Raw genomic sequence first — 27,718 nt, 5'->3', positions numbered from 1 at the left:
GGATAGTCATGTATCTATTAATAACCATCCTAATCTAGCTGTTCAGGAGATTCGGGATTCAGTAGTTTATAAAAATGACATGCTCATACCATATTAAGCAATAACAAGCCTATTTGTATATTACATCCAACAACTATCTAAAAATATGAAATCAATTATAAATATGATTTTAAAATTTTTGGAATCACAATTTGGAAATCAAAGTCAATAGCTTGATACATGGAGGTAAGGTCAGTGTATTGCTCCCCAAATACTGTCAGAGGCATAAAAATGTCCAAGCAGAAGATACCTAATATGGCAAGGTTCATGAGGCCAAGTGGTTTGTCACTCTGTAACTTTTAAGTTAGTTTTCATCTCAGCACATTTTCTAAATGCAAATATTTCTTATTGCTTTTAGACTGTGGGAGGCACATTTCCAAACTATATATCTGAATAAAGTTATATGAAAAGAATGACTATATAACAACACAATGGATGTTATTGGTTGAAAGATAAATATTCAATACTAGGTGGTTTAAAACTGGCTTGCTCAAATAATGTTTAAATTTGTGTGAATAACCTCATTTCTTTCCCCGTTTCCTTCTGAATGTTGACTATGCAAAAGTCTAAAGAATAAAGTAGAAAGTACTTTGAGCTTTTTAGTTTATTAAGAGACAACTTGCAGTGTCTGACCGAGGAAGTTGATGTTAACTGTCTTTTATTTATAGAAGAGAACTAGCTGAGGTGTAATCAGAGGACGAGAGCTGTGGAGATGAGAAAAGAACTAAGGACAGTAAGATATTTACAAGAATTAAAATGCAAATGGAAGGTAGAGAACAGAACAAAGTCCAGGCTACAAGCATTTCAATGTGAGAGGAAGTGGACAGAACAAATATGATTATGACAAAAGAACTATATTGTTGAAAATGATTCTTTATAGATTGAAATTATTTATCATAATCCAGAAATAAAGTTAAATAATGTAAGTAAATAAACTTAAATATTCAATGGCAAGTCCTGGTGAATATTTCAAGTTCAAAATAATAAAAATTCTACAATTATCTAGCAAATGAAGAGTACTGTGATGAGGAAACAAAATCCAGACATTCCTAGACACTTCCTTTACAACACTGAACACTAAAGGTAATTAGAGAACCAGGTATTGGTTACTTAAATTTGAATTCTGTGAAGCAAAGAGTTTATATGAATCCAAATAGACCTCCTTAAGAGAAGGCAGCAAAAATGTTGAGAGCCACAGCCGAGTTGGGATGGCGCCTAGCATTTTGCCAAAAGGAATGGTTGAGAGGTGATGCCAGCAAGCCTTTAAGATGATGGTAATTAAGTTAAGCTGTGTATAATTACTGTGACTGGATAATGCTGGATTGAAACAGGCTGTGTATGTAGTTGTATATAGACCCCTGCTGTCCAGCAATAGGGTGGCTCCTGCTGCCTCCAGCACCTGCTACTTTTGAGTTCTCTCAGGAGTTCCCGTTGAGTTCCGGTGGAGCCCCGGTGGAGAGTGGAGAGAGTTCCCGGGGAGTGCGAGTGGAGTGCTGGTGGAGTTTGGGCAATAAAGGAGTTCCTGTTTAAACCTACAAGTGCTTCTTGGCGGCTCGGTTATTTTTTGCCCAGCCAGACTGCGGCACAAAAAGTCAAACACAGGCCATGTAATAGCAAAACAGGCAAAAAGAAAACAAAGGCTCTTAAAATATAATATTTCAACATGAAGGTCGATCCTAAAACAAATGTGTTTGCTAACCATAGTGATCATAGGCCAAACTTCCCATACTATATGATATGGGCAAGAAAAAAGGCCTAAATCACAGAATTTTAAAAGGAAATATTGGGAGAAAGTACCAGGCAAACTGTCTCTGCTTCCTGATTATCATGCCCTGAGCTGCTTTCCTCCATCATACATACTCTTCCACCATGATATTCTACCTCATCTCTAGCACAGAGCAATGGTCGTGGCTGTCTCTGGACTGAGACCTCTGAAAATGTGAGCACCAAATAGACTTTTCCTCTTCTAAAATTGTTGTTGTCAGGTCTTTTGATTGCAGCATTGGAAAAGCTGACTAAAACAATTACAACTTTCCAGGGGAAAGTTTCCCAAATCGTTCTCTGTTCATGTAGAAAATAAACCCAAAGAAGCTCCAGTATCAAGACTATTACTTCATGTGACCCTGGCTCCAAGTGTTGCTTTAAAAACCCATTAATTACTGGCTCATACTGATACTGAAAATATAAAAGAAACAAATAAAATTGGGAAGTTAAAAAATTATCAGGAAAATATAAATGAAGAAAAGTCATCATGGCAATATTCTTTTCAGGCCAAGTATTTTTTTTTTAATATCTATTTTTTAGTTTTCAGTAGACACAACATCTTTTGTTTGTATGTGGTGCTGAGGATCGAACCTGGGCCGCACGCATGCCAGGCGAGCGCGCTACCACTTGAGCCACATCCCCAGCCCCAGGACAAGTAATTATAAAAAAAAAAATTATTAAATGAGATAGGAGGGCATTCTACTGGAAACAGATACCATTCCACTATGAAGATGTAGCAATGGTAGACTACTACATGCTAATTAGTGCAGTACCGAAACAGAATGATCATTAGCAATAGAGAAAAAATTTGTGGGTGACTACATCTCGTTCCATTTTTCCAGATAAACTTTTCCAAAATAAATGATGGAGATTTTATAATTAATATGATTTATTTAATATATTTATTCTTTCTAATTAAACAAACATTGTAAAAATAACCCATAAGACATATTCACTGTCCTCCAGAGTTTTTAGCTGAGCTGGAGGGAAACAGGCAGTTATAGACCAATATGTTTCTGGGTTCAGACCTGGTGAGTTGGGAATCTACAGAGAGGACACAATCCCTCTGGGATGTCAATGGGGCAGGTGTCAGGGAAAGCATCCAGAAAGATGAGACATCTGCATTGAGTCATGGAGTTGGCTATGTGAATATGTATGTGTAAAAGCAAAAGATGCAGAAAGGATGAAATTGCAGCATTACCAAGAAATTGGATAGGGAAAATTGGGTAATGATTTTAAGGAAAAGATTAAGAGATGTATGAGCAAATGGAGTTGCTCATGGATAGTACATTGCAAATGTAGGAAAAGGGGAGGGAAATTGATGAAAATCTTACAAAAATATTTAAATATATATTGATAATCATAGAATATGAGTAGTTGATAAAACTATTTCAACTAGGTTTTCTTACTATAAAAATTCAAAATAGAAGTTTTTTTTTTTAAAAAAAAAACAAAATAGGAGAAAAGGAAAACTGGAAGAAAACAATTATAATAAATAGGTGTAAATGTTAATTTTCCATGGACACTGACAGATCAGAAAAAATACTAACATTATGGAAATATGGATAATGGACTTGAAAGAATGATTTATAAGTGAAAAATCATAGCAAATGTGTATGAAGTTCTTTCTATGTGTCAGACATTAATCCATTTAATGATCTCAATCACCCTATGAGTTAGAGACTATTTTGACTTTTCATATTCACTTTATAATTAAGAATACAGAGATGCTGTCCCAACTCAGGTGACTGCTGAGCTTCAGACCCAGGAAGGAAAGTCAGGCAGTCTGGCTCCAGGTACTATGGCTTAACCACCATTCTATGATACCTCTTTCAAGTACCACCCTCCACCACCACCGCCCCCCCCCAATCACCCTCCACAGTTAACAAATGAAGGAAAATTCAGACAAAAAGAGATGCCTTTTTCTGTTGTGAACTGACTCAAATTATATATGCGATGAAAAATTTAAATTCCTAAATTGCTAATCCAGTGTATAATTATGACTCAAAAGAAATTCTAAGTTTTAATGGCAATATAAGCTGTTTGGCAGAATAACTATGATTTATTTCTTCTTTCAAATTTGCTGAAAGCAATTCAAGAAACCTTTATTTAGTCCCAGCTAAGAAACAGGCAGAAAGCACTGGCAAGCCCTATGGGAGCCTGCAAAACTGAAGAAAGCCTAGATGTCATTTTCAGGAAGGCAAGCCCACTTTCAGTGACACAGCAACAGCCTTGCTATTTTATTCTGGATGAGTTATGAAGAAGTCAACGGTTTAGTACTCAGAAAATTGATTTAGAATTAAATTGGGAGAGAGATGAATTAAATTTTATCAAACCTAAATATATGACCTATGTTTGGATTTGTGTGCAGGCTATCATACCAACAGACATATCATAGGCTCAGAGCCATTAGCAGGAATACATTTTTTTCTATAATTCTTAATATTTGCATATCCCTCAGCTAATAAGAAGATTCATCCCTTTTAAACATTCAAAGTGTTGCTGCCAAGTCAAATTTGTAATCAATTTGAGTTTTATATATTCTTATCCTCATTCGAATATTATAAAACCAAGAAATAGATGGAAAATAAAATGAAAGAGCAAATGCACAGCACAGTCTTTGCATAATTCACAAACCTTAAAAACATGGAGAGGAAGGACAAAGGAACAAAAGGGGTGGAAGGGAATGCCATCTTAGTGCAACAGCTATTTTGTGGCATCCTCCAGCATAGGATCAGAATCTGTTTCTTAAACTGACCTCCCCATGATCCTGTTCCCTGCAAAGTATTGTGTCACCACATGTGCATGTACCACCTGTCACTATCCCAAAATTCATTCATTCACCTGATTACTGTGCAATGCTTTCTTCATTGATAAAGCATATCTCTCATGGTAAGAAGAATTAGTTATTGCTCCTTTACTCTTTCCTAGCAAGTACTCTTCCAGTTAACCAGAAACTAGAAGAGATTCTGTATATCCAAGTGCCTAGATTCAGCATTGTGGTAGACAGAAAATCAGTTTCCCAAAAGATGATTCTATCCTAAATCCGGAACCTATGAGTATTACCTTATATGGCAAAACGGATTTTGAAGATATGAAGAAGTTAAGCATTTTTAGATGGATTTTCCAGGTGGGTTCACTGTAATCACTGGGTCCTCATAAATGAAAGAGAGAGGCAGGACAAGTACACAGTGAGGATGGGAAAATGATGACAGACGTAGGAGAAAGGCATATTCTATACTGCTGGGCTTAAAGGTGGAAGTAATTCTGGAATCTTCTGGGAGCTAGAAAAGGCAAGGTGACAGATTCTTCTGTAGAGCTGGAAAGAGCACGCCCCAGACAGCATCTTAATTTTGGTGTAGTAAAAACCCAGATTTGATTTTGACCCTCCCAAGCTGTAGTATAAATTTGTGTTGATTTAATCTTCTGTGTTTGTGGTAAATTGCTGCGGTCGCAAATAGGAAACTGACAGAAGCACTAACTGTACACATAGAGTAGCTGCCCAAGTCAGAAATCACAACACACTAGGTGCTTCTTAAGGCATATTTTAGTTCTAGCTCTTGCAAATCACACAGACACATGTACAGTAACTACTGGATGATGAAACATCTTTGAAGTTACTCTTTGTGCCTGAAAGAAGAAATATCCACCTATTTATAAATAAGATTGAAGTTAAGTGTCCATTTAGGTTCTAATCTAACAGAATTGCCATTCTGAATTGTAATTAGTTCTTGTTGTATGGACTTGTCATCTGTTATCATCTCACAGGAAGTACTTCTGGTGGTAGTAATGAATGAAAGGAATTTAATCAGAAATTTGATTATCATTAGTATAAAAATATTGCCAATTTGGACATACTTGTAAATTTAATCAGACTGCTATTAAATGGTTTTATTAATTGCTTAGGCTGGAGAATTGGCCAGTTTTAAAAAAATCAATAATTGAATAAAAAGATTTAAGTTTCATTGAAATAGTCAAATAAATTAGAACTATTAAATGCCTGTAGGTGATGCATATTTTTATAGCATAAGTCTCTTCTTGGCCATTTCCCTATATAATCAGACATATCACACTATAATAATTATAGCTATCAGTTAATGAGTATCTATTATGCGTTAATAATTTTACATGTATTATACCATTTATTCTCATAACTACCATATCTGGGAGGTGGTACATTCCCATTTTACTGATGAAGACGTAATGATCAAAAGATAAAACCAAATAGAAAGTATCTATAAAGCACTAATTAAAATACTATAAATAAAAGGAAGATGGTTACAATAGAGGAAGATGAACAGGGAGAGGGAGAGGGAGAGGGAAAAGGAGAGTACTGGGAACTGAAGTAGAGTAAATTATATTGCATGCTTGTATCATTATGTCAAAATGAACCCCAATATTATATAAATATAGTTCATTAATAAAAATATAAAAAAGAAAGTGACAGTCTGAAGGTATTTCTGCATACAAGTTAATTTAGCTCCACAAGTCTCATATATTTTCACTAAAATCTAACATTTCTATTTACGAGTAACATTTTAATTAAGGTCATGAATTATCCTTTCTGCTTCCTAAATATCTGCATATAAATCCTTCCTAGACATTGATTTCAGTGAAATCTAGTGATACATCAAATGGAAACCAATTCAGTGAACTTCTATAGCTCTAAGTGGTCCTTTTTTATTCTTATAAGCTTGAGTTTAGAGTTAGAAATCAAAGTAAATTGTTCAGCTCTATTGCTTTGGTCATTATAGAGATCAAACTTTTAAAAGGGTAAGTTATAGATCCAAGTGAACAGAGAAAGGAATGAACTTTACTGCAAGAAATGGAAAATGCAAGATCAGGGCTACTGCTCTCATGTGCTAGTGATCTTGTCTTCTCAACAGCTTGGGAAGTGGTAACATGCTTCCATCAAGTTCCCCTGGTGTAAATCTGCCCCTTGTATATACTCTTAAGGCTTTAGGCATACATTCAGCCAACATCTACTTTCCATTTACTGTTGGCTAGTGACTGTGCTCAGAGCCAGGGACAACTTAATCACCATTATAATAATTCAGTCATGTTCCACTTAAAAAGGGAAGGGGGAAAAAAAAAGTATCAGAGATCCTCCAGAAATATGGTATACTAAGAAGTATCGATCTGGCCTTATCTCTAGAACCAGAATTAAAACAGTTTGTATGATTTTAATTCTGACTTCCCACCCAAATTAGTTCCTAGATGGCTGCTCTTCTAAGGGAGCCAGCTGCTCTGAAGGCAATGTAACTGGGACTCTACATATGTGGGGTATCTTGAGGAACTTGGTGGCACACACTGCACCTCCCTTCTGTCCCCTCAAGCCACACTTATTTGCATAAGGATGAAAACAGGTTAAATGAATAAAGGAATTAAAATGTGGCATGTAGCCTAACAGTGTCTCAATTTTTTTCTCTAATTTTCTCCATTTAATCCAGGCAGTGAATAGTTCCCTCTGCTGTTTCTCCCAACATTTAAAAAATATTTTAATTTTAAAAATATTTTTAATTCTAAATTATTTTAAAATTATTTAAAAATTGAGTAATTTGCTTTCTAATTAGAAATTATAAGTAATATTATTTCTAACATAAATAAATTGTTGCCTATGAAGAATGTAGGAAACCTTATGAGAGTAAAGAGCTAAATATAGTAAGTGGCACAAAGCCAGAAATATGTGCTTTCACCAACTTCCAACCCCCCTTTAAGTGTTATGGTACACTCTAGCTATTGTTATGCAAATAAAAATTCATGGATGGGGAATCTGAAAATAAGAAAAATTGTGATATTTCTCCAAATCCCAAAACTAGTAAGCAGCAAAGATAAGACTTGACTCTGAACTTAGAACCTTTCCTCCACTAAAGAGGATATGGATATTCTCTTCCTAAGCCAACTTTCCAACATAATGTCTGAAAGAAGGAGAACACAGCATGAAACAACAGATAATTTCTAAATGAGATGGGAGCAAGGAAGGTGGCCCAGTCCTACCCACGTGGCTGTGGTATTGAGAAAAAGAAAAGAGAAAAAAATACTAAGCCAACATATTTGATATTCAAAATGTTGTTTTAATGGTGGTTTGGCACTTGACAACGAACCACCAGTTTTTCAAGAGCAAGCAACAGGAGAGTCCTCTGAAAGGGTGAAGTATGAAATTGCCTGATGACACCACACTTTAGGGATGGACAGATCTTTTCTTTTTTCCTCCAAATGATTCTTCATGTTTTCTCCTGCTTTGTGTACTTTAGGTTCAAACATAAAACTATCACTCAAAACATTATTCATTTTTTCCCCTCTGGAGCCTTTGATCAGGGTCTTGGAACAATGAGGCTTTTCCTGAACCAGTCCAGGTGATGATGACTGGGCACCTCTCCAAGTCTCTGCTGCCCCCCTGACTAACCAAAGAGAAAAAGAAGGAATCTGCATCCCTCATTTATGATCTTAAGCACTGGGGACCCATGTGCTGCAAACTTCATGTTGTAAAGAAAATATACTCCTAAATAAAGAGGTGGTACATTTGGCTAGTTTTTAATTGTGTTCTTTCTATTTGCAGTTTTTAATTTAAATTGATTTATATCATGTTCTTTGTCTAAAGTTGCTAATTCTAGAAATCCCAAAATTTCATATCCATCTATATAAGTCTATGAGTTGTTGAATTGCTGCCTTTTTAGTATAATTTCTTTTTCTCCCCCTTGGTTTCTGAAAGTATTGCTTTGCTTTGCTTTCTTTTCCCCCTTTTTCTCCTTCCTTCCTTCCTTCCTTCCATCTTTCCCAGTGCTTCATTTCTGCTTTTCCCCAATTTCCCTGCAATTCTCAGACCTCCAAATGCTCCTTTCTGTATGGTATAGTTTCTAAGGGACATTGCTCTGGGGGGAGAATTCCATCTTATTTCTGTTTCCCAACCTTGGCTATGAAGACTTGAGCATGAGGTAGCAAAATGCTCACTCCCTCAGCAATGGAGAGACCACTGGCAAGGTCAATTTAAGACCAATAGCAAATGTGCATGCTTCTGAAAGACTGGACAAAATGCTCACCAGCATGCCTAAAGCCCCCAGGGCTTCTAGAATACACAAAAAGTGATCTCATTGTGAGACAGGATCAAGCCATTGACAGATGGAAATAACCCATGTATATTAGCTTATAGAACCTTAGCTCTGTCTTTTCCTAAAATGGTCAGCTTTTGTCTTTCATAGACTTTGTCAAGTTTCATATAAAACTAGTTCATGTGTACTGAACTGCTTTGTTCAGTTTCAAGCATGCTGTTAGTATTTAACACATCAGAAATAAGTATTAGTTATGTAATTGAGATGAACCTTTAATAATTTGCAGCTCTGAAAAATAGCTTCCTGGCATGCCCATCTTTAAGTTGTCGGAGTGTAGGCAGAAGTAGGAAAGCTAATTATTTACTGATATTACCTTAAATAATTTCTGCTCTGGAAACATTCTGGAGCAGCCAGAATCTGGATCTGTTTCTCAGTTTCCCAGTTCTTCATTCTCTTCCAAACTTTCACCTCTCTGTTAGCATCAGAAATTTATTCTGACAAAGGATATTAAAAGAAAGCCCCAGTCCTCTGATTCTCTCACCAACTTAGTCAAAGAGGCAGCAGCAGCAGCTTTTCTTCTGCTGATCACACTTTTTCTTTGAATAATAAATGTATTTAAATCAATCCAATTTTGTCTTAGAGAAACCCAGTTCCTGAATTTGAACAAATTCTTTTAATGATCTTAAGTAACTCTTTACTTAAAATGTTTTCTCTGCCTAAGTCCCCAAACTGCATTTTTACTTTGATATTTCTTTTCTTTTGAACTTAATAGCTAGTAGGCTTAGTCAAAGAAGGGAAACCATAGGAATTCCACATACTTTACTGAATACTATCTGGAAAAACTAAGCTAATCAAGGAGAAAAGTAGATCCTTACATAATGCACATTACTTGGTAAACAACTGACTCTTTTGGAAGTAAATTTATTCTTTCAAGGTGGAGATAAACTTTGAAAAATTATACACAAAGCCTTAATCGCATTCAAAACAATACCATCTTTAACCATTCAATCTCAGGTGATAAGATAAAACTACTAATGGCAAGAAGAAATATTAAGCTCCTTGTGGGACACTATTTTTCTTACCCAAACTGTAGGTTTCCTCTACTGTATTCTAAAATAAAAAATAATTGGCATCTTATTTAAATGTTTGTATGGTCAAGATAGCTTTCGGATTACTGTCGCCAATCATTAGAAGAGACACTAGATAGCATTATATATGTTCCAAACAAGACTTTTAAAGTTTAGACCAAGGATGTTTATAAATTAAACCTGTAATAATTTTAATGTATCAAAACTGAATAAATCAGGTCTAGGTGACTCTCCTTGCTACCATTAACATGACCTAAATATCCTTTGCATAAAAATACAGCATATAATTTCAAAGGAAAGAGATGATGTCAGATTCCTAATGATATCTGGTACTAGAAACAGTCCAAAGAGTGGAAGTAATTTAATAGTCTTCCCTGCTTATGATATCCATGGACTGGATGGTTAGTAAGCACCATCCCTAAATGTATTTATAGTTATTTATCTTTAAACATGCGGCCTTGGCATTTGTTTCCTTAGCCTCAAATCTAAAACCTAATCCTGTAAGTTTATGTTGCTTATTCCACTCCTGTTTTTAAAGGGTGAAATGTAAAAATCAGCCTTTGAAGTTAAGCATCTTTTTATTTGTTTTTGAAGTTATTTTAAAAAGTTTAGACATTTAATTATAACTACAGATTATTGGCCAATTTCCAGTGACTCAGCATTAGTGAGTTTCTATCTCCAGATCAAGGAGCCTTCACGGGAATGTATAAATCAATGGTTTCAGACAAGGTGTATCTCAGGGTCATCATTTTACATGATGGCAACACACACCTGAGGTTGGCCAATACATAGTGGCCAGAAAGTCTCCTATAGGCCCTCAGGTGAGGGTGGGAGAAATACAAAGCATTTCTAAGAACTACATGTGCATAGTTGCCCTACTAGGGATAGGGAGAGCCTTCCCTGATATTTTTGCACAACTGGTTATTAAATTTGTATTATTTACCTAGAACTAAAATTCCTAAATTTCCAAGAAGCAAATTGATATTTTAGATTAAAGTGGCCAGATTCAAGAGCAGTTAACACTTAACAAAATGATGACTTATACATAGTGGGTGTCCATTAAATATTTATTGAATGAATTTGTTTTCAAATAATATTGGAAAATCCAAAATCCATATTTTAATGGTTCCCGTTGACATATTTTCTTAACTTCTCTCTTCTAGTCTTTTTTTTTTTGGTAAAGAGTAGAGAACAAATTTTAAATTCTGCAACAGAATTTATTAAGTAACACAGAGAAGCTATTTGAAAGTTGGAATTAGAGCTTCCAGGAGACAGCAAAAATAAATGCCTTGACTGTGAACCTGTGAGTTTCCCACAATGAAAACCAGCTCATCACCCAAAATGATCTGCAGGACACCACATGAGCAGGTAAAAATTAGAACTGTGCAAAAATGTTTGCTTGGAAAGTGAACCAGTCAACTTTAGGCTTTCTGCCAAGTTTAATTCCTGCCAGAAATTCTCCTGTTATTACATAGTTACAGAATTCAATTAGAAAAGTGTTATAGGTAAAAAATTTCAAATACATTCTTGACCTAATCACATTTCAGTGCAAAAGAACTTCACTTGCCTCCTCAGCCCAGTTTTCTGATACACACAGAAAACATAAGCACTAGTACATGCAAAGAAGTACACACACACACACACACACACACACATTTTTCTTTGGAAGATTATGCAATCAGAAGCAGTGTCCCTCTTGTTTTGTGAGACCTCAATAGGTTTTCAGTGTGTCCCCACGCACTCTTGAGTTGGAAGCCTGCCAAGGAGTGCAGATGTGGTATAAAGCCCTAGGTCCCATTTGCCAGCAGTGAAGGGCCCCAAGAAAGTGTCATAAACCTCACCTGAAGACAGGGCATCACAGAGGGAGGAATTCAAAATGCGATGCTTTGCAGCACTGTCTGCAGGAATCCTTACAATATCTTTACCCTGAGTTTGGAGTTGGTGAGTGGCTGAGACCAGACACAACACACATCTATTGTGACTGGCCTTCTGAAACACACATCTCCTGGTACCCAACCATGAATAGTCCCTGGGGCTGCATCCCCAGTGTTGCTTTTCATTTTATAGCACGTACTCCATAGGCTCTGTTTCATCCACCCAGTGTATATTTCTGGTAGCTTGGTGTTAATCTTATGGTGTGAGAACTTTTAAAATTCAACATGGATTGTTTTTCTTAATATAGGCAGCAAACACATTTTTTCATTCTCAAATTTCTCATTTGTCTATTAAAATAGAGAACATCTGGAGTTGTCAGGAATAATGAGAATATTACAATATGAGTCACTTAAAAGAGAAGAAAATGATCTCTGAGTGCTGAGTGCCCACATAGGTGCAAACCTGTGAACCTTTTCCAACACATGTGCAGCAGCAACTGAGAATGGAACAACAATAGCATAGCATGGGAAAAGATTGAATTGGTGTTTAGTGAGGTGAATTTAGCCCAAAATGTGAGGGCAATGGAGATGGGGTCAATGGAAATGATGCTGCTGTTGCTGACAGTCAAGCCCAGGCCGAGTGGGCATGGGGTCTAGCACAGTTCTTTTAAGCTCCCCAAACCACCCCTGAAATCTGAAGTAAAAAATTTCCAAGACATCTGAATGGATCTTGGCCTCCTTTGGGAGATGCCCTTAGTCTACTACAGGTTCCAGCGTACCTTGTCCCCTTACTTGGGATCTTGTGTTTTGCGTTCTTATTTACATTTATCTTCATCCCAGAACCTGGAACATTGTACCATCTCAATGGCTCATTATCATTTGCTTTCTCTTCAACTTATGGATTCTTCTTTGCCTTTTCTACTTTAGATCCTCATGATAAAGTCTGGTCCACCAGCCTCATCAGTCAGGGCCTGCCTCCTAGTGAGAGTCAGCTCCATGTTCACTGGGCCACTATGAGTAGATTCAAGACAGAGCAAGATGAGGCAGACAATGGTGGAAGGGGCTGCAGGCCCATGCTGGGAATGTAGAGAGAATACTGAGGGAAAGGAACACTTTCCATTAGAAAGGAAGAATGGAAGACATATTAAGAAGAAAAGCTGTGATCAGAGGGCAAGAGCTAGGTCAAAGTAGGGACAAGGTCCAAAATGAGGCTGTGAGCAAAGATAAGAGACTAGAGTCATTAGGGTTGAGGTGGTTGAAGAATTCAGTTTCTTGAGATAATGTGATGCAGACAATGTCAAGAGGAACTGAAAGTTCACATGTTTAAAGTGCTTTCTATTACTCCAAAGAGGACAGAAATTTAGTCTGAGCGAAGAGGGAATCTATGAAAGGTAAGGATGCCTTTAACAACAGAACAACCTGTTAAATCAGAATTGCAATTTTTTTTCCTACATAATTTTTCATGTGTTGGTATTTTGAATGTTCAGCATACAGAGTAACTTCGTACTTTATAGTCTTATCTTGTGCCTGGCAATACATTAATAATGATTACCAGGTCACTTTAACTTCATGTAATAATTACATAATATTAGTGATATTAAACAAAATATTACATAGAACTTACTATGTGCCAGGTACTAAAGTTTAGTCACCTTACAAATGCAAATTTATTTAATCCTATGAAAACAACCCTATGAGATAAACACTATCAGTGTTTCTATTTTCACATGAGGAAATGAGGCAAAGTTTTTCATTTTCCCAAGGTCAACAAGTAGGTAAGTGTAAGAGCCAGAATTCAGACTCAGGCAGCTGGTTCCAAAGTCTGTTCCACCCATTAGTGTTAACCTGACAGCATCACTGGCTTCCCAGTGAAGTGTATGTGGAGCCCATCTGGAAACTCTTCTGGCCCTGGGAGATGATGTTTTTGTGATTCTGGTAAACTAAAAGAGCTTCATATATTTCAACATGGTTATATTTCTGGGCTCAGGGAAGATATTCCAGAGGTCTTTCATAGAAATGAAATAAAAACGAAGGAAATTTTAGAAAGAAAGGAAAGGAGAGAGGGGAACAGAGAATGAAAGGTAGGGAGAGGGGAAACACAGTACATCATTTATGAAATTTTTCAAATTTCCAGGATTTCTCCAAATGTAAAGATGGCATCAGTAACAAAATTTTAGACTTCAATCCTGGAACTCCTTTTAGACATCTACCCCTAGAAAAAGGAAACTTTTTACTATTAATATTATTGATATTTAGCTTTTTAATTTCTCAATACAAATATTTACAAATTTTTTTGTAAAGTTTTCTATTCATAATAACATGAAAGAATAAAAGCAGGGTCACTATGATTAATACTGTGGATATTGGCTGTTATTTGAGGACTACCATCATTCTTTGAATATCCAAATGAACCTTGAGAATAGGAAATGATATGAATGCTTCAGTCATGCTAAGCTTTATAGGAAGGCCGATGAACATGCACATGTAGGCACACTTAAACATACATATCTGTGTGTATATGTGAGAACAATTGATCATGACTGAAATAAATGGTGTGTGATGACATAGTCTAGAAGCTGTACACAGTTGGGTTGAAATGATGAGGTAAGTGAAAGAGGTAAGAATTAAAGCTTTGAGTTAATGTGTTGCTTCTATTTAGAGGATGCAGTATTGGTAATTATAAAGAAATAATTTTGAATTGACAACTGCAGTAGGCCTACTAGATCTTTTGAAAAATAAAAGGGTATATCTTGGATACAACAACGTGACCCATCATCCCTAAAGAAAGTGGGCACAGTCAAACAGCATGTCCCTGATTGCCATCTTTCTGTTTCCAAAAATGTAGCCAAGTTAAGAGAACAATAAGAGCAGGCCAGGGCCAGAAAATCTAGATACACATTAGCTTGTATGCTTCCTCCATGCACACTGGGAACTAGGGCAGGTCAGTGGTATCTGTATAAAGCTTCTTTCTTGCATGTACAAGGACAGTTGCTCTTTGGGATGTTGGTCATGTAAGCAAACTAAGCAAGCTGTTGCTGAGATGTCACTGCTCCTGCAGCCTAACATAAAATGCCTCTCTGAGTTTGGAAGGGTGCAAAGTTGAGGGCACTGTGGAAAGGTTATGTGTCACTTATTTAGCCCATCACAAGTGGACAAAATGTCATGACGGAGAGGAAGAGATGCTTGGCAAAGCACTTTGAGGGACAGAGGTGCTACCTGTTCAGCTTATTGCCACTGCACTCTTCTTGGAGCACTGGCTGATCTCTTGTAAGCTTTCCCCAGTGAATCATCACTTGCATGCTGTTTCCAGACACTTTCTTTGGCCTTTTGCAACCTCCTCTACTACCCTGTCACAACTGGGCTGTTGGATGTGACACATGTCTTCCAAACTTCATCTCTCTGAAATTTTACAGAGGTAAAAATGTGGGTGTTATCTAACTCTGGATGATGAGGGGATGATGAATCTTGAAAGTATTTCCACTCTCAATGAGTCAGTGATTGACAGCATACTTGTACAGTTCCGTTCCTAAAAATAAATATTTCTGAGTCCTCCTAGGGCCCAGAGGAGTAGCATATTTCCTATTACAGAAGTCAAGCCCTAATGAAGTCTCATTTCTACTCTGGCACCCTGGGATGGTGCAGAGGAAAGAAGGAGGTGATCAAGTTGCTGACTGATGTCAGTTGCTTTCCTCCATAAGTCCCTTGCCCTGTCCCCTATGGTTCAATTGGTGATCGCTGCTGGACTTTATCCCAGAACAAAACAGCTGATTTTGGTTCTATATAGTGCCCAGGAAAATGGATACAAAATAAGCAGAGGCAATGGATTTTAAATAAAGCTTGTAGTTGAAATCGACACCCTTGAATAATGTCAACAAACTCACTTTATTCTGTTCTTTCCCCAGAACATTCCAACTTGATACTATACCTTAATTAGACATTCAAAAATTCCAACATACAACATAGATAAATCAATGTATTATCCTTAGCTTTACAAAAAGATTTTTCATTCTTTCCCTGGAGCACTTAATTATTGTAGTTGTTTACAAACTTCTAATTATTTATCTAAATGACTTACTAGTTAGATAACATAAATCTGAATTCTTATTATGACAGTACTGACTAAAAATAAACAAAAACCAACAACAAAGTATTGATAAATTACCCATGAAATTATAATGTAATTAACTGGTTTAAATGTGAATCCACTTTTCAAAATTCAATGTTCATAGCACAAGTTCCAAAAACACAAGTGCTTTATAATGTGAGGTATATCCTCAATTTATTGCAATATAATTAAGTTCCTATGAATTAAAATTAAAATAATATCATTATTTGAACATTATGTTCAGTCCACAATTTATCAAACTTAATGAAAAACACTGAGTATGTGATTTGAAGCCATTTATAATGTCAAATTGTGGTTTGTTTTTGAGCACATTTAAAAATAATATTTTTTTTAGTTTTTCTATGTTTGTAACCAGTTAACTCATTTAGAGATACACATGCTGATATATTCAGATTTAGTGAAGGGAAGATGCCATTGGATCTTTGACCAAGAGAAATTTCTCAAAATGAGCTATTTTAGCATTGCACTTATTTTAAGTCATATGTATGCCTACAGTAATTTGGCAATTATTTTCTTTTGTACAATAAAAGATAGTTAAAGTATTTGGTTTTCTAGGCAACAAGGAAATATCCTGTATACAACTAGAAAAACTGGAAGGCAAATATCTACTTGAAAATCTTCCACAAAGTGCAGTGAAAAATGACAAATGACCAGTGACCAGACACTAGGGCTGAGGGGCAGATCTCATCTAACAGAAGACAAACACTGATGTGTAGTGAAATTAAAAAATGAACCCATCATTGCCTTTGGAATTTTAAAAGACTATGTGGATCAGGTTCCCTTTCATATAGTTTGTCCTAATTTTAAAAGAAGCATGAAATGTGAAATAAAAATCAAGAAAAGGCTGGGGTTGGAAAAAATAAAGCTTTGTTAAGACACACCTGGAAATGGATTCCAGGTCCTAGGCATGGAGAGGGTGTTATGGCACAAAGACTCCCAGAACTGAAATGTCAGTCAAGAGACATGGTTTCTATTCTCTATGCTTAAACTTGGTATGAGTTAGTTGGTGTTCTGGTGTCTGTTACTTACTGTAGAACTTAAAGGAGGTATATGCCACACAGTCATTGAGGTTCTTCATCTTATCCACATAAGAAGTTCCTTTTATCCTTAGCAGTATTTTAAGAAGTACAGCTACTATAGCAAGAATTTGGATTACGTACCATGCTGTTCACTGCCAGATTATTTTCATGCCATCACTTAGGCCCACAAAATCCAAAGAGTCATTTAATATAGACTTACTGTCATTTCTTGAATTGCAGCTAAGACAAACAATTGATTGAATTTGCTGATCTTGCTTTGACAAAAGAAAATCTTTGTTCTTTTCCTTGATTAATTGTCATAGCATGTTCTTTAAAATGTTCTTACTGATGGTGTTATACAAATGGAAGGATGTTCAGGTTAATTAAATTTGCAAAGATGGACTCCAACGATTAGGAAAATAAATAGTACTGAATTTTGAAGCAGGGATTTATAGGTAGTGTTTCAGAGAAGAAGACCATATTGCAAATATGTGGTATATCAAAAAACAAATATTTGGGGGCTGGGGATGTGGCTCAAGCGGTAGCGCGCTCTCCTGGCATGCGTGCGGCCCGGGTTTGATCCTCAGCACCACATACCAACAAAGATGTTGTGTCCGCCAAGAACTAAAAAATAAATATTAAAAATTCTCATTCTCTCTCTCTCTCTCTCTCTCTCTCTCTCTCTCTCTCTCTCTCTCTCTCTCACTCTCTCTTTAAAAAAAAAAAAAAAAACCAAAAAACAAATATTTGGTCTGTGTCCCCAGATCCTGGTGCAGACACCTGCAGTTTCCTGAGTGACAGTTTTTCTTGTATTAACAGGGTGACTCATGGCAAGTAGGGGCGAGCAGTGGGGAGGTAGCTTCAGAATAGGGGCTGGTTGCCAGAAAATCCAGTCAAGCGATGAGAGAATTAGAACTTTAGCTTCACTCCCCACCCCTAAGAAGGGGAGAAGGATTACAGGGTGAGTTCCTCCTTAAAACACCTTAAATGACAGAGTTCAGTGAATTTCTGGATAGGTGATGATGAGAGAAAAATTCTGAGGTTTCCTAAATTAAAAGAGCCACAAGATGAAAGATGGGCTAGAAAGGGAAAGGTTATCAGTTAACAGCTATATAATCAACCAACAGAGGACTTTTCCACATTTCTGAATGCACGTTAAAATCTTGACTCAAAAACCCAGGCTGCTGACTCCCTAGGTACCATCCACCTGCCCTGCAGTCCCAAGTAATACAGAAATGACCACCACTTTTTATGAGCTGCTCTCCTATCCCCCAAATTTTTCTGCTTCATGTCATTCTACTTTTATCTATAGTCAATTCAGGCTTAGTGTAAGCAACGTATACTTCTCCTTTGCTAAATTTTCAATATAAAAATGTTCTAGGTTTAAAGGACATTTTTTTCAGCTGATATTTAGCCTAAGGCTGGCAATAGAGGAACTTATCTTAGTACCTGACCTTTTTTTTCTAGCTAGCACCTGGAGCAACTCAATAGACCCTTTCTTTATCTCAGAGGTCCCTGGGTCCCAAAAGCTGTAGTTTAATAATGAACACATCGCAGAGGGTCAGAGCGGGCACAGTTGCTCTGCTTCTGCCCTTCCCCATGCTTTGTCCCATGCATTTGTTCTAGTTTGCTTTTGCTGGATAGCATGCTTTGTAACCCAGCAGCACCCTGCTGAGTTCTGTGAGCAATTCTACTGAATTATCAAACTGGAGGAGGGGGTTATGGAAACCCCTGAATCAGTGGTAATCTGGGCTGAAGTGTTGGTGGACTGGTCCTCCATTTGTGGCTGGTGTCTAAGTAGTTTTGTGTGACAGAGACTATAACCCATGGGGTCTTGAGGAGTCTTGAGAGTTATTGTCAGAACTGAATTGAATGGCAGGACACCTGTTGGTATTGGAGAATTGAATTGCTTGTTGTTGACAAAGACACAAACTCTGGTGTCAGAAGTAGTGTCAGGAAACATGGAGTACAACATCCCACCTGGTCTTATTAAAGACTGAGCACCTACGTGGAATAGAGCTGTGCTCTAAAAACGTCGTTTCTGAATTAGAAAAGGCTGAAGCTGCCACTCGGCAAGGAGTGAAACTGTGATTTGAATGCACAAGTGTGTGCTTCAGAAATAGGAAAAAACAAATTACAAATTTAATTAAATTTCAAAGTGTAACTCGAGTACTTTAAAAAGAGGGGATAGGAAGCAAATAAAAAGGACAACTTACTGCCAATTAAGTTCTGTCCCCTCACAGTTTGTTCTATCAAAAATTGTGCAATTACATTGTCAGGCACTTATTAAGTGTCTACCCTGCTCTATAAATTATAGAATCTAGACATGACTCCTAGTTTTCAATCAGGACTTACAGGATGATCTCTTTAAATACCCAGAGTTGAGAGTGTGTGTATGAGAAAGAGAGGGGAATGGGGGAGAGAGAGAGAGAGACAGATAGGAAATATCAATTCAAAGAACTGAAGTTGTCAGAAAACTCTTGACTCCAAATTCTGCCATCTAAGTAGTGTTTTCCTGTTAAGTAAAAAGAGCACTGATGTCCTGAAGTTTTTTGAATGTGGCAAATGTGGCAGAATGCAGGAGCAGACTGATTAGTGGGCAGTTATCTCTGTAAATAAATAAATTATCCATGAACTTTGTGGGGTTTTGCCCATAAGCAGCCCTGAAGAAAGGAAGCATTCCAATCACAGGACACAGGAGGCCTGAGCTGGTGTTTTAGCAGAACATGTTCTAAAGTAAAGCTCTCCATGATCATTAAAGAATGCCTACTGTCATTTTTCAGGTGCTGAGGAAACCTGTATTTTGAGGTTTCCCAGCTATAGATGAAACAGAAGCAGTCCGTTGGGTCTCCAGACTACATTGTCCCCATATTATCGGCACTTTGCCATTTTGGAGACATCTGAAATGTTGACTGACTTTTACAAATGGATCCAGTGGCTAGTTTACGTGTTGATTAGAAAAAAAAGGAAAAAAAAATATTCAAAGACTAGGCAGAGGAGCAGGAGAACACTCAAATGCAAAATTCAGGACTTTCTTGCTTCCTCCCCGACATTTTTTTTTTTTTTTTTTTTTTTTTGCCATGCACTAGTAATATCATTCTGACTCTAAACAGGTGCTCTTTCATATTAAAATTCATGGCTCTGAATGTAGTTGAGGTAAATATTTTACTTGTCCTTCGGCACCTTGTACATAAAATTTTAAAATAATTCAAACAACCTACAGCTCGTCAGTGACCAAATAGAGCTCTGGTAAAAATAAAATATCTTTCAGTTCAGCACCAGCTGGCTAAATTTAAACCCAGCATTATGTAATCTTAAAGTGTCCTTGCTTTGAGATGGTGTCTTAGGTGATTCTGTTATAATGTCCCTCCCAAATCACTTCTGTCTCTTAACATCTAAACACTTAAGGCACAACAGGTCCAAATTAAGGTGTTCCCAGGCAATCGGAGACAGAAAAAATCCATTTGAAATAGTATATAGGGCAAGATACCTTTAAAGTACAATCTCAGTCTTCTCTATTTAAGTTTGTAGTTACTATAATTAGGGCTGGCAGATCCAACTGGCAGTGCTTTTCTTAATTCTGCAAAACATGTAAGAACCTGATTCTTTAATCCTTACTCCAGTAAAACTCCCAGAGGAGATAGTCCATGTCTGTAGCAAGAACTACAAAATCAAAGTAAGACTGGGAAAGAATAATTTTCCTCCATTTCTCTAAGCAAATGACAACAGCTGAAAATATTTCAAACTCTTCCTTTCTCTTACCAAATTCCAAGAAATACAGTTTATATTTCTTAGTGTATTCATTCAATTCACACTCATAAAAGACAGCCTCATTTTTTTTTTACCCATTTTAAACTGTAAGTCGTGGTACAATTTTAGCTCATAGTTGTTTATTCAGATTGGCTTATTATTCTTCAATATTGAATATAAAAATGCTTTTTTTTGCAAAGAGATAATTATATGAAGTCCTAAATTTAAAAATATAAAGCAATGCTAAATATTATCATAAAACAAAATCCAGCTGCAAATTTTCTTTTGTGTTGATTACAACTTGACCTATGGTCTCCATGGATTTTCAGGAACCAGCCAGAACATTTTACAACCTTGGAAGCACACATGTATCAATGACTCTGTTACACATACCTTTTGTGACAGTTGGACTTAACCTCAGTTTCGAGGAAATGTCGTCTTTCTAGTCCTTCACTGAGTAGTTTCCTCCTTTGTTTCCTGTACAGCAAATTTCCCAGTCCCCTGAAGGCAACCAGCAGAGTGGAGACCAGCTCCACTGAAGGGTCTATCAAGCAAGTGGATAGGACGGCTGAATTTATTTTAGCCGAGAGTCTAAAGGATGCAACTTAGTACCTATTTTTAGGAACTGAGCTCTGTATAGGTGGGGCCTGAGTCAAGCACTCTTTTCAGAAGTATGTCTCTGAGGGCAGGCTGCCTCATAGTGTCCCTAGTAATGTATGCATGGCTCTAACACATGTGCAGTCAATCAAAATCCCTTTCCCAGCCACGACCACCAGCCAGCTCAGAACTTCCCAATGAAGTCTAAAAAATGATCAGCATGGAAGAGGAAGTAGAGGGGTCAAGGTCTTAGATTACTTGCATATTATAAATAATTTTAATCATTTAAAAGTAAAGAAGATGAAAATAAAGCAGGTAGAAGAAAGTTCCAACTTATTCTGGTGAAATAATTAACAAGGGTTCTTGGGAAGAGGAAACATTGCTCTCATTTCACGAAATGTTCTTAAATATGTAAAACATTAGCTTGCTTTTTGAGACTTATAAAGTGAAACACTAGTTTTAGTAAAGAAAGTGCTTTTTTGGTTAAAAAAAAAAAGACAAGGAAAAGGGGTGAGAAGACATTCTGGGGGAGAATAAAGAATAATTTAAATCCTGATTCCTGCTCAGTAATATGAACTTTAAAATATTCTAGATGAGGAAGAACAGGCAGGAAAAAGCAGTCACCTCATATGCTCCTGAGAGAATCATATTAAATACCCTTTGCTGCCACCCTCCTTACTCAGCACTCTGCCATCCTGACTCCGAAGAAGGGAGGGGAACCCAGCTAGGATTGCCACTCAGCTGCACAAGCCAACATCGAACACCTTCTAGGTATATATAAAGCAACCAGCTCCCTCAAACTTCTTCTACTATAATTTTCCTCATGTGGTGGTCAGTATGTATACAGCTGGGCTTCCAACAAACCCAGATAAAGAGGAAACTGTCTTTCAATGGAAGGGAAGTATAGTGTTTATACACTCTTTATTTTATACAAAATACTTATAAGTAAGGTATTTACCATACTATTTACTAAGAAAAAAAACAGCATAAGCTCATGCTTTGGTGCATGCCTGTACTACAGGGTCTTGGGAGGCTGAAGCATGAGGCAAGTTTGAAACCAACTTCAGCAATGGAGGGAGACCCTGTCTCAAAATAGAGAATAAATAGAAAGGACTTGGGATGTAGCTCAGTGGTAGAGCACCCCTGGGCTCAATTCCCAGTTCTGCAAAAAACAAAACAAAATAAAACACAACAATCAGTAGATGTATTTTTACATATGTAATTTGGTTTCTATTAAAAAGTAGATCAAAGAGTGATATTCCACTCTATTAACTATGAAAAAATTTCTACAATGATCTTCCTGAATATTCCACAAGGTTTTTTAGGGCCAGGAACTGGCAAGCTCTAACAACTTAGTGATATACTGCCAAGCATGGTAGCTATTAGGCACATGTGACTGTTTAAATTTTAATTGATTAAAATAAAATGAAACAGTCCCTCAGTTTCAGTAACCACATTTCAAGTATGCAGAAGACAGCGCAGACACAGAGGACCATTGCAGGAAGTCCTGTTGGATAATGCTGATTAGTATAGGGTTTCAATGCAGCCTTGGCACCAACTGTTCTCTGTGATCCGTGCATGTTTTGTATACTGATGAAGCTCTGCTTTAGTCATCTCTGACTGAATAGTACTATCTACCAACTTTAAATGGTGGTTGCATATTAAATAAGATAGTGGGCATAAAATAATTATTATGATAGTAATTATGCCAATATAATATTTACTTAGTAAATTATTATTATTTTATTTTGTTACAAACACAAAGAAATGGAACCTTGTAGTTTAGATTATGAGGTTGATCTTATAAATAAGGTCCATTTTATTTTTGTATTTACATATGGTTGCAGTGATACTTAGGGTAGTTTTGCTCTCTCAGAATTTGGTTAATTACTCAAAGATCTGACTTCTGGCTTCCTCATATTTCCTACTTATTTAAACTCTCTGATATCTCTTTCCCTGTTAGTGATTAGTTTTTTAATTGTTTCTTAAATTTCACTTTTGGTAATCTTTCTTCAAATTTTGTTTTTTGACTTTTCAGGAAGAAAATGTCTTTGATTTAGACTTACACACATGAAAAATCATGTTCTCACGTTTTCCTCATACATTTTCCATGTTTATAGTAGTCCCCAAACCCCAATGACTATACACTGATAAAAGAAAAAAATATTTTACAGTAAAAAACCCTTGGTGTAACATTATGAAATAATTGGTAGTGGAGTAAGAGCAACAAATGTTGTACCTATAGTAGTGCATATAAAGTACTCTATGGTCAAGAAAAAAATTAATTATGAACTTAATTAGCTATCATATAATTTGGTTTATTCAGCTCAGCCACAAAGACAATATTATTAACTAGATCCAAACCACACATTATTTCACTGTTTTTAGACACTGAATTTCAGTTTTCATTTAATAATAATCTAATCCAGTACCATAAAATGACTATGAAAGCCAGCTGGATGGATGATACATAGAGGGAGGTACACAGGTAGAAAGATCCATAAGGAGATGATGTATCAAATATCTTATCGCTGAGGTGGAAACCTTTGCTCTCAATTCAAATCATAGACATGCTTCAATCTGATGGTGCCTTGAATCACCTCCACATGTGAAAGCCTGTGCTGTACCCTCCTGAGAACTACATGAGATTTTCTTGAAGTATGGAGTAATTAGTATCAGGCTGATGATCTCGCAGAGAAAAATTAGAAACCCTGGATCTCTCACGAAGACAATATAGAAAAGGTATCAGAAATAGGCCAAACTAAGGACCTGAGAGAATACATACACTTCAAAAAAGACAAGAGCCTTATGAATATTAGCTAAGGATTTGAGGATGACCCAGGAAGTATTTGTCAATTTTGTTTGCAATTAGAAGCTGGGGATCTGGGCTTGGCCCAGGGAGAGATTTGCTGTGAGAGGACAGAAAAACTAGAACTTTTGGTGGTTACATGGGTCTGAAGTGATAAAATTGGAAAGTAGAAGGAACTTGGATTCTTTTTTCTCTCCAATATATTCAATAAGTTCTAAAATTTCACTGGATAGCAGGATGCAATTGTGAGCCCAAGCACAGAATGTGGAATGGCCCACATTTTTATGATGCTTAGCAAATAAGTATGCATGAGGAGGACAGGTCACAAAAATTCCTCACATGAAAAGTGAAGTCATTCAGAAACCATCTTCAACAGCTGCCTGGTCCCTGAAGTCACTCACAGTCTGGGTTTGTGGAGGCAAATAAATCAGCAAAGATTTTTGGCTCTTCATCAGGCTTGGGATCCTAAAGTGGATAACTGGAGTTCTCAAACACAGCCAATATCCCCATTCAGACAAGTGCCAAGATCTGAATCTTCACTGAACATGAGAGCAAATATCTAAGCTTAGGACCTTGAAAATGTTGAGTGGGGATTCCTATAGTATCAGTGCTAGGGAGAAAATGATCTCACAGATTTTCAACGAAACACTGAATTAAGGTGGGCTACCCCTCTGTTCACTCCATTCTATCTGCCTAGCAGGGATAGGATAACTTTCCTGATGATGTTGATATCATCTGGAGCTTTCTTAGTTTTGTTTTTGAATATTCAATGCTTGACTTTCAATTATAAAATAGTATTCATGCATGCGAAGACAAAGAACATTATCATGATAACCAACAAAAACAGAGAATGGAAGCAAATACTATACATATTTGAATTAGCAGACAACTTTAAATTGATCATGATTAATATGCAGTATTTTAGAAAATACAAGAAACACAAAAATATGAAAAGATGAAAATATGAAAACACAAAAATATGAAAAGAGAATTTCATGAGAAAATTAAAATTCAGTGTTACACCAAGGATATTTTTTACTATACAATATTTTTTACTTACACAAAATAAGAAAGAAATGGATATTCTACAATTGAAAAACAACATCAGAAATTAAAGATTCAAAGGAAAATTTAACAGCAGATAAGAGACATAAAAAGGTAAGATTAGTAATTCAGAAGATAGGTATATAAGAAATAGATTATTTCAGATATTTTATGTTGAATATTGAAAAGTATTTACTCAATCTAGCAATATGACATTATTAAGTCATATATCTCTAATATATTAAAATTCAAGTAATTTTGAAAATAAAACTGATAAACCACATCTATATTCTTTTGTATTTGTGTAATTTATGTCTAAGTGAATGCCAATAGTGACATTCATCATTCCAGCTTGCCTTTACAATCTAGGTATTCTCTTTATAAGTTGTAATCAATACCTTATCTAAGCCTATAATAAAAAAAATATTCAACAGCTTGCCATGTACAAAGTCACACTATTGCTAAAGATCTCCTTCTAAGAATAGTTCCGTGTTTATAGGTATTCTTGATAACTTGAAATACAATTTAACTTATCAGGGAATTTCAAAATTCTATATGTATCTTTAATAGGTCATCAGTCATTATGAACTTATTCCATTTTCTACTTTTCTTGGTACTATCATTTGTAGGCTGATGCTATTTTCCTGACATAAAAGTCATCCAGGCCAGGTGGTGCACACCTGTAATCTCAGCAAAATGAGAGCCTAAAGCAGAAGGACTGCAAGTTCGTGGCCAGCCTTGGTAGCTTAGCAAGACCCTCAGCAACTTAGTGAGGACCTGTGTCAAGATAAAATAAAAAGAATTGGAGATGTAGATCCATGGTAGGGTATTCATTGGTTCAATACAGGTACATTAAAAAAAGTATTCACCATTTAGGAATTCACTAGATTTATTTTCTTTTGTTGTTGCTCATTAATACATACATATATGAAAATGTTACATGATATATGCTAAATGTAATAATAATTTTTATTTTTAAATTATACCTTAATAACTCTGGGTGCAGGGACACACAAAAAAAATAAAACTTTCCACTAGAACTGGGTATCTAGATTCAAACACATGAAGTTAGATACAGATTTTATACCCTTCACAAAATAACTTAAAATGAATCATTTCCCTAAATGAAAAAAACACAAATCTACAAAACTCTTAGCAGATAATGTAGGACAAAATCTACAGTGTTTGGTCATGACTTTTTAGATAAGTATCAAAGGTATGAATTAAGAAAGAAAGAATTGATAAGCCAGACTTCATTAAAATTAAAAATTTCTTTTCTGTGAAAGGAATGACAAAAGAATAAAAAGCTAAGCCATAAACTAGGAGAAAGAGTTGCAAAACACAAATCTGATAAATGGCTATTATCCAAAAATATACAAAGATGTCATAAAATTTAATAATAAATTTTTTAAAATGGGCTAGCTAACAAGGGTGTGGAAAATGGAAACAATCGATGACTGTTGGGAATGTAAATTAGTAAATCCATTATGGAAAACATTGTGGAGTTTCCTCAAACAATTAAAAATAGAACTGCCACGTGATCTAGCATCCTGCTCCTAGGTACATATGCAAAGAAGATGAAATTCGTATTTTTAAGAGACATCTTCACTACCATGTTTACTGTAGCACTATTCACAAAAGCTAATAGTTGGACACAATCTAACTGTCCATAAGCTAATAAATGGATAAAGAAAATATGGTACATATACACAATGGAATATATCAATCCATGAAAAATGAAATCTTGGAACTGGAGATCAATCATTATGTCAAGTAAAATAAGCCAGGCCCTGAAAGATAAGTGCCACATAATCTCATTCATATATGGAATCTAAAAAAAGTTAATTTCATAAAATTGAGACTCTAGTGGAGGTTACCAGAAGCTGAGAAAAGTAGGAGACAGAGACAGATGGAGAAAAGGTTAATCAATGGGTACTTTGTTTTAGTTGGACAGAAGCAAGATGTTTTAGCATGCTGTTGTACAGTAGGATGACTATAGATAACAATTTTCTGTGCATTTCAGAAACCTAGAATGAAGAATTTTGAGTTTTCACAATAAAGAAATGATAGATGATTAAGGAGATGGATATGTTTGACATGATTTAAACATTATGCATTGTATATGTGAGTGGAAATATCACATGGTACCCCATTAATATGTATATTTTGTGTTTCCATTTATAAATTAAAAATAAATTTAACTAAAAATAAAAAGAATAGATCAAAGACCTTAATAAACACCTCACTAAAGAAGGTACACAGATAACTAATAAGCATATGAAAAGATGTTCCACATCAAATGTCATCAAGGAAATGCAAATTAAAACAAGAGTGTGGTCCTAGGACAACTTATTAGGCTGACATCCAGAACATTGACAACACCAAGTGCTGACCAGGATGTTGTGCAATGGAAACACTAATTCATTGCTGATGGGAATGCAAAATTGGAACCAATTTTGGAAGACAGCTTGGTACTTGCTAATAAAACCAAACATACTTTTGCTATTTGATCCATCAATCAAGCCCCTTGGTTTTTACCCGAAGGAACTGAAAACTTTT

General features: G+C 36.0%; 1 protein-coding gene across 4 annotated transcripts in view; it reads right to left on the bottom strand.

The window, feature by feature from the left end:
* XIRP2 (xin actin binding repeat containing 2) overlaps positions 1-21,269 on the bottom strand; it is a 75,317-nt gene extending 54,048 nt beyond the window's left edge. For 3 of the 4 annotated variants that reach the window (XM_081261260.1, XM_081261261.1, XM_081261262.1), the window contains exon 1: positions 21,103-21,269. The gene's annotated coding sequence lies outside the window, so the exon portion shown is untranslated. The remainder of the gene's footprint in view (positions 1-21,102) is intronic. The other variant, XM_081261263.1, reaches the window with a different exon arrangement.
* Positions 21,270-27,718: the final 6,449 nt, after the last annotated feature.

Source organism: Spermophilus citellus, assembly GCF_964194105.1.
Source record: "Spermophilus citellus genome assembly, chromosome: 11".
NCBI lineage: Eukaryota > Metazoa > Chordata > Mammalia > Rodentia > Sciuridae > Spermophilus > Spermophilus citellus.
This window is presented reverse-complemented; position numbering and strand designations above follow the sequence as displayed.